The sequence below is a fragment of the Sapajus apella genome, unplaced genomic scaffold (assembly GCF_009761245.1).
Source record: "Sapajus apella isolate SASKATOON/1434 unplaced genomic scaffold, GSC_monkey_1.0 scaffold49, whole genome shotgun sequence".
Classification (NCBI taxonomy): Eukaryota; Metazoa; Chordata; class Mammalia; order Primates; family Cebidae; genus Sapajus; species Sapajus apella.
In genome coordinates, this window is record NW_022436989.1 from 4,005,122 (window position 1) to 4,017,653 (window position 12,532).

General features: G+C 42.5%; 1 protein-coding gene across 1 annotated transcript in view; it reads right to left on the minus strand.

The window, feature by feature from the left end:
• DESI2 (desumoylating isopeptidase 2) overlaps positions 1–12,532 on the minus strand; it is a 60,390-nt gene that overhangs the window by 21,530 nt on the left and 26,328 nt on the right. The window lies entirely within an intron of this gene.

Consider the following 12,532-nt stretch of genomic DNA (forward strand, 5'->3'; position numbering starts at 1 on the left):
CACACACACACACACACACACACACACACACACACACACACACACACTGTCTCCTTTCATGTCTATTTTTCTCTTATCCTAAGCCTTTCTTTTTATTCTCTGGTGAGCTCCCTGAAAGCAGAGATATTGTTTTTCAACAAACATTTATCATATGTATCATGTGTCCTGATTCAGCCAAAAGTTTGATAATAGTAATAATGCTGGAATAAATAATGCACAAAGGTTAGAACAACATTCTTACTTCTTAGCATTGGCATGTATAAACACCTCCCAGAAAAGGGAATATCTGAATGGAGCCTTTAGGAACAAATCAGATCTCCCAAGATGGAAAACTGGGCCATGGGGCCCATGGGGATGGACAGAAATGCCAGGAAGAGGGAAGAGATGTATACAGGAAATATGATAATTACAGGAAATGACTGTGAAGGGTTAAAAAGGTGAACTAGAGGGGGTTAAACCAAAAAGAGCTGACTAAACAAACACTTAGGTAACACACTCAAAAGTGTTGCAAACCTATTGGATTTCTCCCCGGTTAGGGGACAGATTACTTATCGTTAGTTGTTCTAGGTTTACGCAAGTCTTAACCTTGCTTCCAGACTCCTAGCCAGTCTTTCCCAGACCTACGCACATTCTCATGCACTGCTCGAAGCAGCATAAATGAACAAGTCAGGTTTTTTTTTTTTTTTTTCCCCCTCTAAAATGTACCGAAGGTGGGGGTAGGGGTGGGGGAGGGGTGGATGAAAATAAGATAAAATGTATCTGGAAGAATTAAGCAATAATAAACAGATATATGAAAGAGAACCAGAAACTTTCCCATCTAGATATCGAAATATTCATTAAAACAATATGGCACTGCTGCAGGAACACATCCTGGAACAGACCCTTATATATGTAAGAATTTGATTTATGATAAAGGATATATTTAAGATTAATGCAAAGTATGAATTATTAAAAACATTGACAAAACTGATTATGCATAAAAATAAATTCATGTATCTAAAAATTCTAGTGTCTAAAAATTACCATATATGGCTAAAATAAAATAGACTTTTAAAAATTTTAGGTGGCAAAAGACAATCTAAGCGAAGCAAAATCCTATAATTTATAGAGACAAACATCAACAGATATTCAACATAAAAATGTACAATTTTTTATTTTATAAAACTACATAAACAAGATAAAAAATACACCAGAAGAGAGAATCTGTAACGGATATAACAAAAGATTCATATGAGAATATAAGTATCCCTCTTATCTGAATTTTTTTAGTTCCTAATTTTGGACAGCCAGAATTTGGATGGCAAGTTAGGAAATGATGGATACTTTTTTATCTGAATCAATTTGATTTTGGAAGGAAAGTGGAAAGACTACATACATTCAGGATTCTTTAAAACATTTACACAAATCTATTTAATCCCCGAGTTTGAGCAGCCAAAGTTCAGATATGAGTATACTTGTAAATAAAAGCACCATTAAAAAAAAAAAAAAAGAAAGAAATTAGTGGGCAATAAGCCTGAACTAACAATCTCAGTAGCAAACAGAAAAATACTAAATTACAACAATCAGGTGACATCCTTTTTTTATCCATCAGATTGGCGCATTTAAAAAAATATATTTTATTGTGTTTTAAGTTTTGGGGTACACGTGAAGAACATGCAAGATTGTTGCATAGGTACAGATTGGCAAATATTAAAAACATTGCTAATACTGGGTATTGGCAAGGGTGTGAGGAAGACATTGCACAAGTGTAAATCAATGACAGTGACTTAACCATTTCACCTTCTGGAATCTACTCTATAGAAATACTAGTACATATGCAAAGATATGTTCCAGGATATTAACTGTAGCTGTCTATCATACTGAAAAACTGAAAACAGTCTAAATATCAATAGAGAAATGGCTAATTATGGTACATTCATATTATAAACTATCAGAAAGAAGAATAAGGTTGACTTGGGAAAATAAGCTGAGTTTATTTTTTTAAAGAAGAAAAAAGAATGATGTAACTCAACAGATGGGTATTTAAAACCACATAAAATAAAAAGATCAAGTCATAATACGTGTAGCATGATCACATTTTTGTAAAATACGTTAGCCTGAGAATATAGTTACATGTTAAGTATGGGATGACAAAACTACCACCAATTGCAACAAAAGAAGGGTCTGAAGCACACTGATCCACTGTTAGCAATTTTGGGGGAGAGGAGGACTGTAATGCAACAGTTTCAGTTTTAACTCCATACATTTCAGGATTGTTTTTCTAAATTTGATAAAGAGTGTTACTTTTATAAGAGAATAGGTTACACATATAAAAAATCATAAGATTATTAACTGCACTATTATTTAGGTTAGTCAAATGCTGATAACAACCTAAATGTTCATCTATAGGGTCCTAGTTACATAAACTATGATGTATCTATATAATGGAATATTCTTCACCCATAAAAAGAGGGGGAAGGGCTCAGTGTGGTGGCTCACACCTGAATCCCAGTACTTTGGGAGGTTGAGGTGGGAGGACAGCTTAAGGCCAGGAGTTCAAGACACCCCTGGGCAACACAGAGAGACCCAATTTCTTTAAAAACAACAACAACAACAACAACAGCAAAAAATTAGCCAGGTATCTGTGGTCCTAGCTACTTGAAGCTGCAGTAAACTATGATCACACCACTGCACTCTAGCCTGGGGAACAGACCCTGTCTCTAAAAAAATTTTTTAAAGGGGTGGAGGGGTGATGCTATTTAGGAACTAAGAGGAAGAGGCAGTAATTTCCAGGATATATTTGTTAGGGAAACAAAAGCAAGGTACCAACTAGTACATGGCAAAGACTTACGCTCCTGAACCTTCTCCTAGGCCCATCTATACAATTACTTGTAAAATCAAGTTTTAGCAAAAAATCTTGCTAATTCAGTTCAGTAAGAATCCCCCAACCCTTGCTATCTGATCACCTATGTATCTGGTCAGGTTCTTCATCCTCCACCATCCCCCGGTGATGTCGGATTACCCTGGAATATTTTCACTAAGAATCATGTTAGGTTGGTTTAGTCAGAACCCCCCTGACCCTTCATGTTTCCTCTTAGAAATTTTCCATCTACTGACCCTCCAACCTCCTCCTTGGCTGCAAATTCCCACTTGCCCATGCTGTGTTTGGAGTTAAATCCAATCTCTCTACTCCATTGCAAAATCCCATTGCCACATCCCCTCTACCTATCACAATGGTCTTGAAAAAAGTTTGCCTTACTATATACTTTAACAAGTATCACTGTTTTTTTTTTTTTTTTTTGACAGTACACTATATACGCGCTTTTGTATGAGAATATATCTACATCTTACAGCCAGCAGCAAACAACTCCTGCAGGCCAAATCTGGCCCAACTTCTGTCTTTGCAAATATGTAATGCAAGCTCATTTGTTTGTCAACTGTCTATGGCTGCTTTTATGCCACAATGGCAGAAAAAGTTTGTGTAAGATCCCTGTCATATGCAAATATCATTTATTTTTTTTTTTGCAAAAAAGAAAAAGAAGAAAAAACCCGGAAAACCATGAAGATAGTTACCTACCAGAGATGGATGAAAGGGAAAAAGGTAGGAGACTTCCTAAGAATATCTTTTTATATATAGTTTTGACATTTGAACCACATAAATGTTTCACACAAAGTTAAGTTTTAAAACAGAAAAAGAAGTACACCTCAGAAATAAAGTTAAATAAAAACAAATGAACCTAGTTGTGTATCAAATTGATAAACACACAGAAAATAAAAAAGTAACTTCTGAATATAGTAATCCGTCTATATACCCTTACTGAGATATATTCTAAGCACAAGATGAAGTGCAAAGAAATCCCAATACTAGTGTAATTCTAAAACTATTTTATATGCGTAACATCTTTCAGGCTGACTGATGGCACCATGGATGCTATGGTGACCCCCGTGACCTCCACCTCTGGAGGGCCTTCCAGAATTAGAAAACCTGAATTAACTGGAAGAAGACCATGAAAAGCGGAAGAAAGATCAACCCATGTAGCACCTAACTAACTTGAGACATTCTTCTATTGTTTCTTATTCTGGCCTCAACTGATAAAGCCATTGGACTCTGTAACCGACCTTGGTCAACCTCATGACTCCAGACCCTACAACCCCGTCCCAGCTTCAAAAAACCGCCCTACACTGTAACTTCTGTAACTTTCCTCTGCTTACCCCAAACCTATAAAACCAACTCTGCTCCCACCGCCCTCCACTGACACTCTCTTCAGACTCAGCCTGCTGCACCCAGGTGAATAAACAGCCATTAATAAATGAATTTAAAATGCATTCAGAGCACGCATTTTAACATTTGGTGCTGGAAACCCAGAACACGGGTACTCCTTTGGGGAGACCAGCCTACTGTCCCCGCTCCTGCTCTGGGAAAAGACCCACTTGAGACCTCAACACATCAGATCAGCCCAGCAGCTTGTGCTGAGAGTGCCAAACAGCTCTCTCGCCAGCTTCAGATTGAGTAAGCAGTCTCCCCTGCTTCTTTCTTTTCCTTCAGAGAAGAAGAGACAAATCTCTCCCTCTTTCTCTCCCTTTTCCTTTAAATCTTTCCCCTTCTAGTAGATACAAAGGAGACACTCTTTATCTGTGTAGAGACAGAGGAGACAAGTCTTTCCCTCTCACTTAAAAACTCTGATGTCGGTCACGGACTTGGGATGACAGTCTTCCCTTGGTGTCTGGTCCATCTCGAGGATGCCCGCCTTGATCACTTGCTCACAGCCCAGGAATCAGTCAGGGATGCCTACTGAAAACCCTGGTAGCTGCTCACTCCTTCCCCTAGTCTCTACTCTTGTCCTTAAAACTTACTCATTTGTCAAGGGCAGTATTCTGCCTCTATTCCTCTGTCTTCGCCTCTAGCCTGCGTCAAAAAAAACCTAAAACCTCGTCAACTGTCGCCCAATCTGAAACCCAAACGTCTCATTTTTTTTGGTAATATGGCCTGGCCTCAATACAAATGAGACAATGGTTCCAAATGGCCAGAAAATGGCACTTTCGATTCTTCTATTCTGCAAGACCTAAAACAGTTTTTGTCAACAAATGGGCAAATGGTCTAAGGTGCCAGACGTCCAGGCATTTTTTTACACTCCAATCTCCCTAATCCCTGTTCTCAATGCAACCCATCCTAAATTTTCTCTCTCTCTTCTGTCCACTACTCCTGCCTCTGCCAGTAACTCAGAATCGTCCTTGTCCATCGACTCTTCTGACCTTTCTCCTCCCTGCCTGTCTGAACCAGACCCTAATCCAGGCCCTAATCGCCCCCCACAGAGCCTCCCTCCTCTTCCTCTGCCCACACCCCACCTCCTTGCCCCTCCTATCACCTCCCCGCCTCATACCCGGTCCGGCTTACAGTTTAGTCCTGCGGCTAACTCCTCCACCCAGACAAACAATTCCCCCTTCGAGAGGTGGTTGGAGCCGAAGGCATAGTTAGGGTGCATGTTCCTTTCTCTTTATCCGACCTTTCCCAAATCGGCCAACAGTTAGGCTCCTTTTCATCAGATCCTCCAATGCTTAACCCAGTGCTGTAACCTCACCTGGAGTGACTTAAATGTCATCCTTACTTCCACTCTCACCCCTGAAGAACGCTTAATATACATTCTATCACCCAATCAGCCCGACATTAAAAAGCTACAGAAATTAGAATCTAGCCCTCAAACCCCACAACAGGAATTAATCAACCTCACCTTTAAGGTGTTCAATAACAGGGAAAAATCTGCCCAGCAGCAGTGCATCTCAGAACTACAGATCCTTGCCTCTGCTGTAAGACAGACCCCAGTCACACCACCGGCTCACAAAGACTTCAAAGTGTCCAGACTGCAGCGTCCAGCCGCTCCTCCTGCACCTTGCTTCAAGAGTCGGAAACCTGGACACTGGGCCAAGGAACACCCGCAGCCCAGGATTCCTCCTAAGCCCTGTCCCGCCTGTGCAGGACCCTTATAGAAAGTCAAGACTGTCCGGCTCATGTCACTGCTCCCAGAGCTCCTGGAATAAAACCTCAGATCTCCTCAGCTTGGCGGCTGAAGACTGACGCTGCTCAAACATCTTGGAGGCCCTCCGGACCATCACGAACATTGAGCTTTGGGTAACTCTTACCGTGGAAGGTAAGTCCATCTCCTTCTTAATCAACACAGGGCCACCCACCCCACACTGCCTTCTTTTTAAGGACCTGTCTCCTTGGCCTCCATAACTGGGAATTGTTGGCAAGGCCTCCAGGCCTCTCAAAACTCCCCAAGTCTGGTGTCAATTAGGCCAGCACTCCTTTCCACATTCTTTCCTAATCATCCCCACTTGTCCAGTTCCCCTGTTAGGCTGAGATATCCTAGGAAAACTGTCTGCCTCTTTAACTATTCCTGGGCTACAGCCACACCCCTGCCACCCTCCTCCCCGAACTCGTACCTCCCTCAATAGCTCTCCCCCTATCTTAACCCTAGAGTGTGGGACACCACCTCCCGATCCCTTGCTACAAGTCACTAACCCCTTGTCATCCCCTTAAAACCTAACCACCCTTATCCTGCCCCGCGCCAGTACCCTATCCCACAGCAGGCTTTAAAAGGCCTAAAGCCTGCTATCACCCGCCTATTACAACATGGCCTTTTAATTCCTAGAAACTCTCCTTACAATTCCCTTATCCTAGCTGTCCAAAAACCAGACAAATTCTACAGTCGAAGACCTCTGCTGCATCAGTCATAACGTACTCCCATCCACCCAGTTGTGCCAAACCCCTATACAGCTAGTGCTCGACTTACGACCATGATTGGTTCCGACAGACTGGTCGTAACATGATTTGGTTGTAAGTTGAGTAGGCTATATGCACGCGGAGATGGTAGTGCTGCCGGAAGCTGGTCCGCATTGTCATATGCCCAGCTGGGCAACGTTTGCGCTGCCAGACGCGGAGAAGTCGTGGCTAGCGATTATGGTCGTAAAGTTGAATGATCGTAAGTTGCATAGGTCATAAGTTGATCAATACCTGTACCTTCCTATCTTCCATACCCCCTTCCACAACTCACTATTTGGTTCTTAACTTCAAAAACGCTTTTCTCTAAAGCCCAAATTTCTTCACCATTCGTTACCTATCTTGGAATAATCCTTCACCAGCAATCATGTGTTCTCCCTGCCAACCATATCCAGCTTACCTTCCAAACCCCAACCCCAAGCACTAAACAACAACTTCTCTCCTTCTTGGGCGTTGTGGGATACTTGCGCCTCTGGATACCAGAATTTGCCCTCTTAACTAAACCTCTTTATGAACTTACAAAAGGAAACCTATCTGACCCCGTAGACCAAAAATCCTTCCCCCATTCTTCCTTCCATTCTCTAAAAAGGCCTTAGAGACTGCTCCTACTTCAGCGCTCTCCAACTCCTCTCAACCCTTCTCTCTCTACACAGCAGAAATAAAAGGCTGTGCCGTCACAATTCTTACACAGGAGCCAGGCCCACAGCCTGTAGGCTTTTTATCCAAACAACCTAACCTTACAGTCCGGGGCTGGCCCTTTAGACCTATGCATGGCAACAGCTGCCGCCCTGACACTTTTAAAATCCCTCAAAATCACAGGCTATGCCGTACTCTATAGCTCTTACAACCTCCGAAGTTTAGTTTCCTCTTCACACCTTACACACATACTTTCCACCCCTCGCCTCCTCCAACTCTATTCACTATTCATTGAAACCCCCACAGTAACCCTTGCTCTTGGTCCTGACTTCAACCCAGCCTCTCACTTAATACCCAATACAAACCCTGAACCCCATGACTGTATCTCCCTAATCTGTACAGTATCCTCTGCGTTTCCCCATATTTCTCTTTTTCCTATTCCAGACCCAGACCACACATGGTTTATTGATGGCAGTTCCTCCAAGCCCAGTTGGTTGACACTGGCCAAAGCTGGTTATGCTGTTGCATCCCACTCACCTATTATTAAGGCTGCCACATTCCCCTCTTCTGCCACTTCTCAGCAAGCTGAACTGATTGCCTTAACCCGTGCTCTTACTCTTGCCAAAGGACTACATGTCAGTATCTATATTAACTCTAAATATGCCTTCCACATCCTTCACCACCATGCTGTTATATGGGCAGAAAGAGGTTTTCTCACTACACAAGGGTCCTCTACTATCAATGTTTCCTTAATAAAGGCCCTCCTTAAGGCAAATCTCCTCCCTGCCAAGGCTGGAGTTATCCACTTCAGAGGACACCAAGTCAAATTCTATTGCCCAAGGAAATGCCTTAGGTGACAAAACAGCGAAAGGAGCAGGGACACCCCAGGATCTCCCCAACAAGGCCAGTATTTTTCCTTCTCATCTATCTCCCCTACCTATTCTTCCTCTGGAAACTTGCTTTACCAGTCACTTCCTACACAAGGCAAATGGTTCTTAAACCATGGAAGTTCCTCCTCTCTGCCTCACAAGCTCACTCTATCTTCCTCTCATCCTTTCATAACTGCTTCCATGTAGGATACAAGCCCCTAACTCATCTTTTTTTTTTTTTTTTGGAGACAGAGTCTTACTCTGTTGCCAGGCACCAGGCTGGAGTACAGGGGTGCGATCTCGGCTCACTGCAACTTCTGCCTCCTGGGTTCAGGCAATTCTCCTGCCTCAGCCTCCCGGGTAGCTGGGACTACACCCAGCTAAGTTTGGTATTTTTAGTAGAGATGGGGTTTCACTGCGTTGGCCAGGATGGTCTCAATTTCTTGACCTCATGATCTGCCCACCTTGGCCTCCCAAAGTGCTGGGATTACAGGCATAAGCCACTGTACCCAGCCCTGGCTCATCTTTTAAAATCCCTTATTTCTTTTCCAACATGGAAGTCCATCCTCAAAACAATCATAACTCAATGTTCTGTCACTCTACTACTCCTCAGGGCTTTCCCAACACCGCCCCCCATACACACACCAGGCCCGTGGATTTTCCCCTACACACGATTGGCAAATAAACTTCAAGTTTTGCCCAGGTGGGTATTTACCCTCTGACTCCATCCTTGCTGCCCTGCCCTTGCTCCTCATACTCTCCTTCAGACCCTTCCTCCTGTCTGCTCATACCCAATCTAGTTAATGAAAGTGAGTGGTTGCTTATAGATATACACTTTCTCATACACCATAAAAACAAGAGCTCTCCCTCCACAGTTACCCTACCAAACCCCGCTACAACCTTTAACAGCCGCAGCCCTTGCTGGTTCCCTTGGCATTTGGGTCCAAAGCCTCAGCCCCCTCGGAACCCTTTCTCACCTTTTCAGTTTAGACTTCCAGTTCTGTCTAAGCCAAGGACATTTTTTCCCTCTGTGGTTCTTCTTCTTACATCTGCCTTCCTACCAAATGGACAGGCACTTGTACCCTAGTTCTCCTTATGCCCAAAATTCAGTTTGCCAATGGAGACGAAAGCCTCCCTGTTCCCCTTGAGGTCCCGACACGACACAAGTGGGTCATTCCATTGATCCCCTTAATTGCAGGGTTAGGAGTTACTACTGCACTCGGCACAAGCATAGCAGGCCTTACCACTTCAACTGTCACCTTCCGTAGCCTCTCTAATGATTTCTCTGCTAGCACTGCAGAATTAACTCAATCACTATCCCTTCTTCAAGCTCAAGTAAATTCCACAGCTGCAGCTGTCCTCCAAAACTGCAGAGGTCTTGATTTACTGACTGCTGAAAAAGGTCTTTGCCTATTCCTAAATGAAGAATGCTGTTTTTATGTAAGCCAGTATGGCCTTGTATATCATGCCATCAATAAATTAAAAGACAGAGCCCAAAAGCTCGCTAATCGGGCAAATGCTTATTCTGGACCTGGCTGGACACTCTCTAACTAGGTGTCATGGCTTCTTCCAATCCTTAGTCATCTCATACCTATCTTTCTCCTTCTCTTATTTGGACCCTGTGTTTTCTGACTAATCTCTCAATTCCTACAAAATCATATTCAAGCTATAACCAATCAGTCAACATGCAAATGCTCCTTCTAACAACCCCACAATATCACCCCTTGTCCCGAGATCTCCCAGCAGCCTAAATTCTTTCCCATTTTTAGGTTTCTGTGCTGCCCCCAATCCCTCTCGAAGAAGCCCTGAGAAACATTGCCCTATCATGCCTCTGTGCCGGCTTTCCTAATATTCCACTGCCCTCCACTCTTTATTTCTTTTTCCTTTATATTACTAATATAAAAAGACAGGAATGTAAGGTCTTTCAGGCTGACTGACGGCACCATGGATGCTATGGTGACCCCCGTGACCTGCACGTACACCTCTGGAGGGCCTTCCGGAATTAGAAAACCTGAATTAACTGGAAGACCATGAAAAGCGGAAGAAAAATCAACCCATGTAGCACCTAACTAACTTGAGACATTCTTCTATTGTTTCTTATTCTGACCTCAATTGATAAAGCCATTGGACTCTGTAACCGACCTTGGTCAACCTCATGACTCCTGACCCTACAACCCCGTCCCAGCTTGCAAACCTACGACCCCCTCCCAGCTTGCAAAACCCGCTCTAAACTGTAACTTCTGTAACTTTCCACTGCCTACCCCAAACCTACAAAACCAACTCCTATCCCACCGCCCTCCACTGACTCTCTTCAGACTCAGCCTGCCTGCACCCAGGTGAACAAACAGCCATGTTGCTCATACAAAGCCCGTTTGGGGGCTCTTCATTCAGAGTGGGCATTTTAACAGTATGTACTCCAGGAGGTATAGTATGTATTTGTATGTATTAGTGGAAGCGTATGTAGCAAGAGGTGAGCAGCTGTGGATGCAAGGCATCTAGGTTGTACGTTCCTTATAAGAATCTAACAAATGCCTGATGATCTGAGGTGCCACAGTTTCGCCTCGAAAACCATCCTCCCTCCCTGGGTCCATGGCAAAACTATCTTCCACGAAACTAGTTTCTGATGCCAAAAAGGTTGGGGACTGCTGTACTATAGTACAGAGCAAGTGGGTACATATACTGATGGTGGGAACCAGAGGTGTCAATGTAGCAGAGGGAGATAAAAAACATGGAAAAGTTACAGAAGAACCCTGTGGTACTGGATTTTAACGGGATTTTAACTGGCATTGGATATTTATATACGTATGTGAGTGCATACAGATGAGTGCATATATATATATACATATATTAGTGTGTGTGCGTGTGCGTGTGTGTGTGTGTATGTGTGTGTGTGTGTATATATATATATATAAAACCTAGCTTGTCCACTGAAGTAGAAACAAGGAACACGCTGTCCAGATCTTGGTTTCTCTTCCTAAAAGGAATCAGGAAATGGTTGATTCCAAGTTAGGGCAAAAAATATGTAGGGTAAGAATTGCTCAAAGAATGATGGACACATGTCAAAATTATAGAGAATCTGGCCTGAAGCTTCCACCTAAGTCAAAGTTTTCCCTAAGTAACAAAAAAGATGAATATGAAAAAGAATAGTGACAATGTATTACAGCATATTGAATAAAAAGATAATCCCAGAGTCCACGGTAATACTTAAAAAAAAAAAAGAAAAAAAAAGTGAAGTGAGGAAAGCTCTTTTTTTTTAATAGAAGAAAGCCAGCTAATACAAATAGTTGAAAGGGCAAAATTAGGCAATAACCATTTTGTTGCCACCAGTTGAGTCAGGCAAAGATCATGGATGATAAAACCATTATAAAGAAGAAGGTTGTTTAAGAATGACAGACACATTGTCTCAAAGTATCACCTTCTTCTCCCTTGCCATTTTCCCCCTTTTTTTACACCAATGTCACTTGCCACCCCCCACCATTTTCCTTAAATAACAAAGAAAAAAGATACCTTTGCAATGGAAAAATACGGTGAATATCACCTTATCAATACTCAGTGATTAAACTGAGCAATATTAATAGTTAGACCAATTGATACTTATGTGCCTTTGGATGTGATGAAATACAAAAGCTACATTTGCTTTACTAGTTTTCCTGTCAAACCAGAAGGCAACCATAAGGAAAAATCAGGTGGTCTGGACTATGGGACATTCTACAAGAAAACTGGCCTGTTTTTTTTTTTTTTTTTTTTTCCTGAGGAAGGGTTTGACCCTGTTGCCCAGGCTGGAATGCAGTGGGCTCATCTTGGTTCACTGCAGGCAGGGCTCAAGCCATTCTCCCACCTCAGTTTCCCAAGTAGCTGGGATTACAGGCGTATGCCACCATGCCCAGCTATATTTTTTTGTGAAAGAGTTTCATCATGTTGTCCAGGCTGGTCTTGAACTCACAGGCTCAAGCAATCCACCTGCCTTGGCCTCCCAAAGTGCTGGGATTACAGGCATGAGCCACTGTGCTTGGCCATGACTTGGTCTTTTAAAAAAATATCAGTGACAGGCAAGTCAAAAGAAGGCAGAGGGAGGGTAGGCTGCTCTTACGGCAATTAAATGAAGTGAATAAACCTTGGCTGGATCCTAGATTTTTTTTTTTTTTTTTTTTTTTTTTTAGAGGCTAACAAGAACCATTATTGGAACAACTGGGGAAAATATAAATATAGACTATATATTAGATAATACTACATCAATTAAAAACTCCTTGGGTGTGATAATAGTACTACA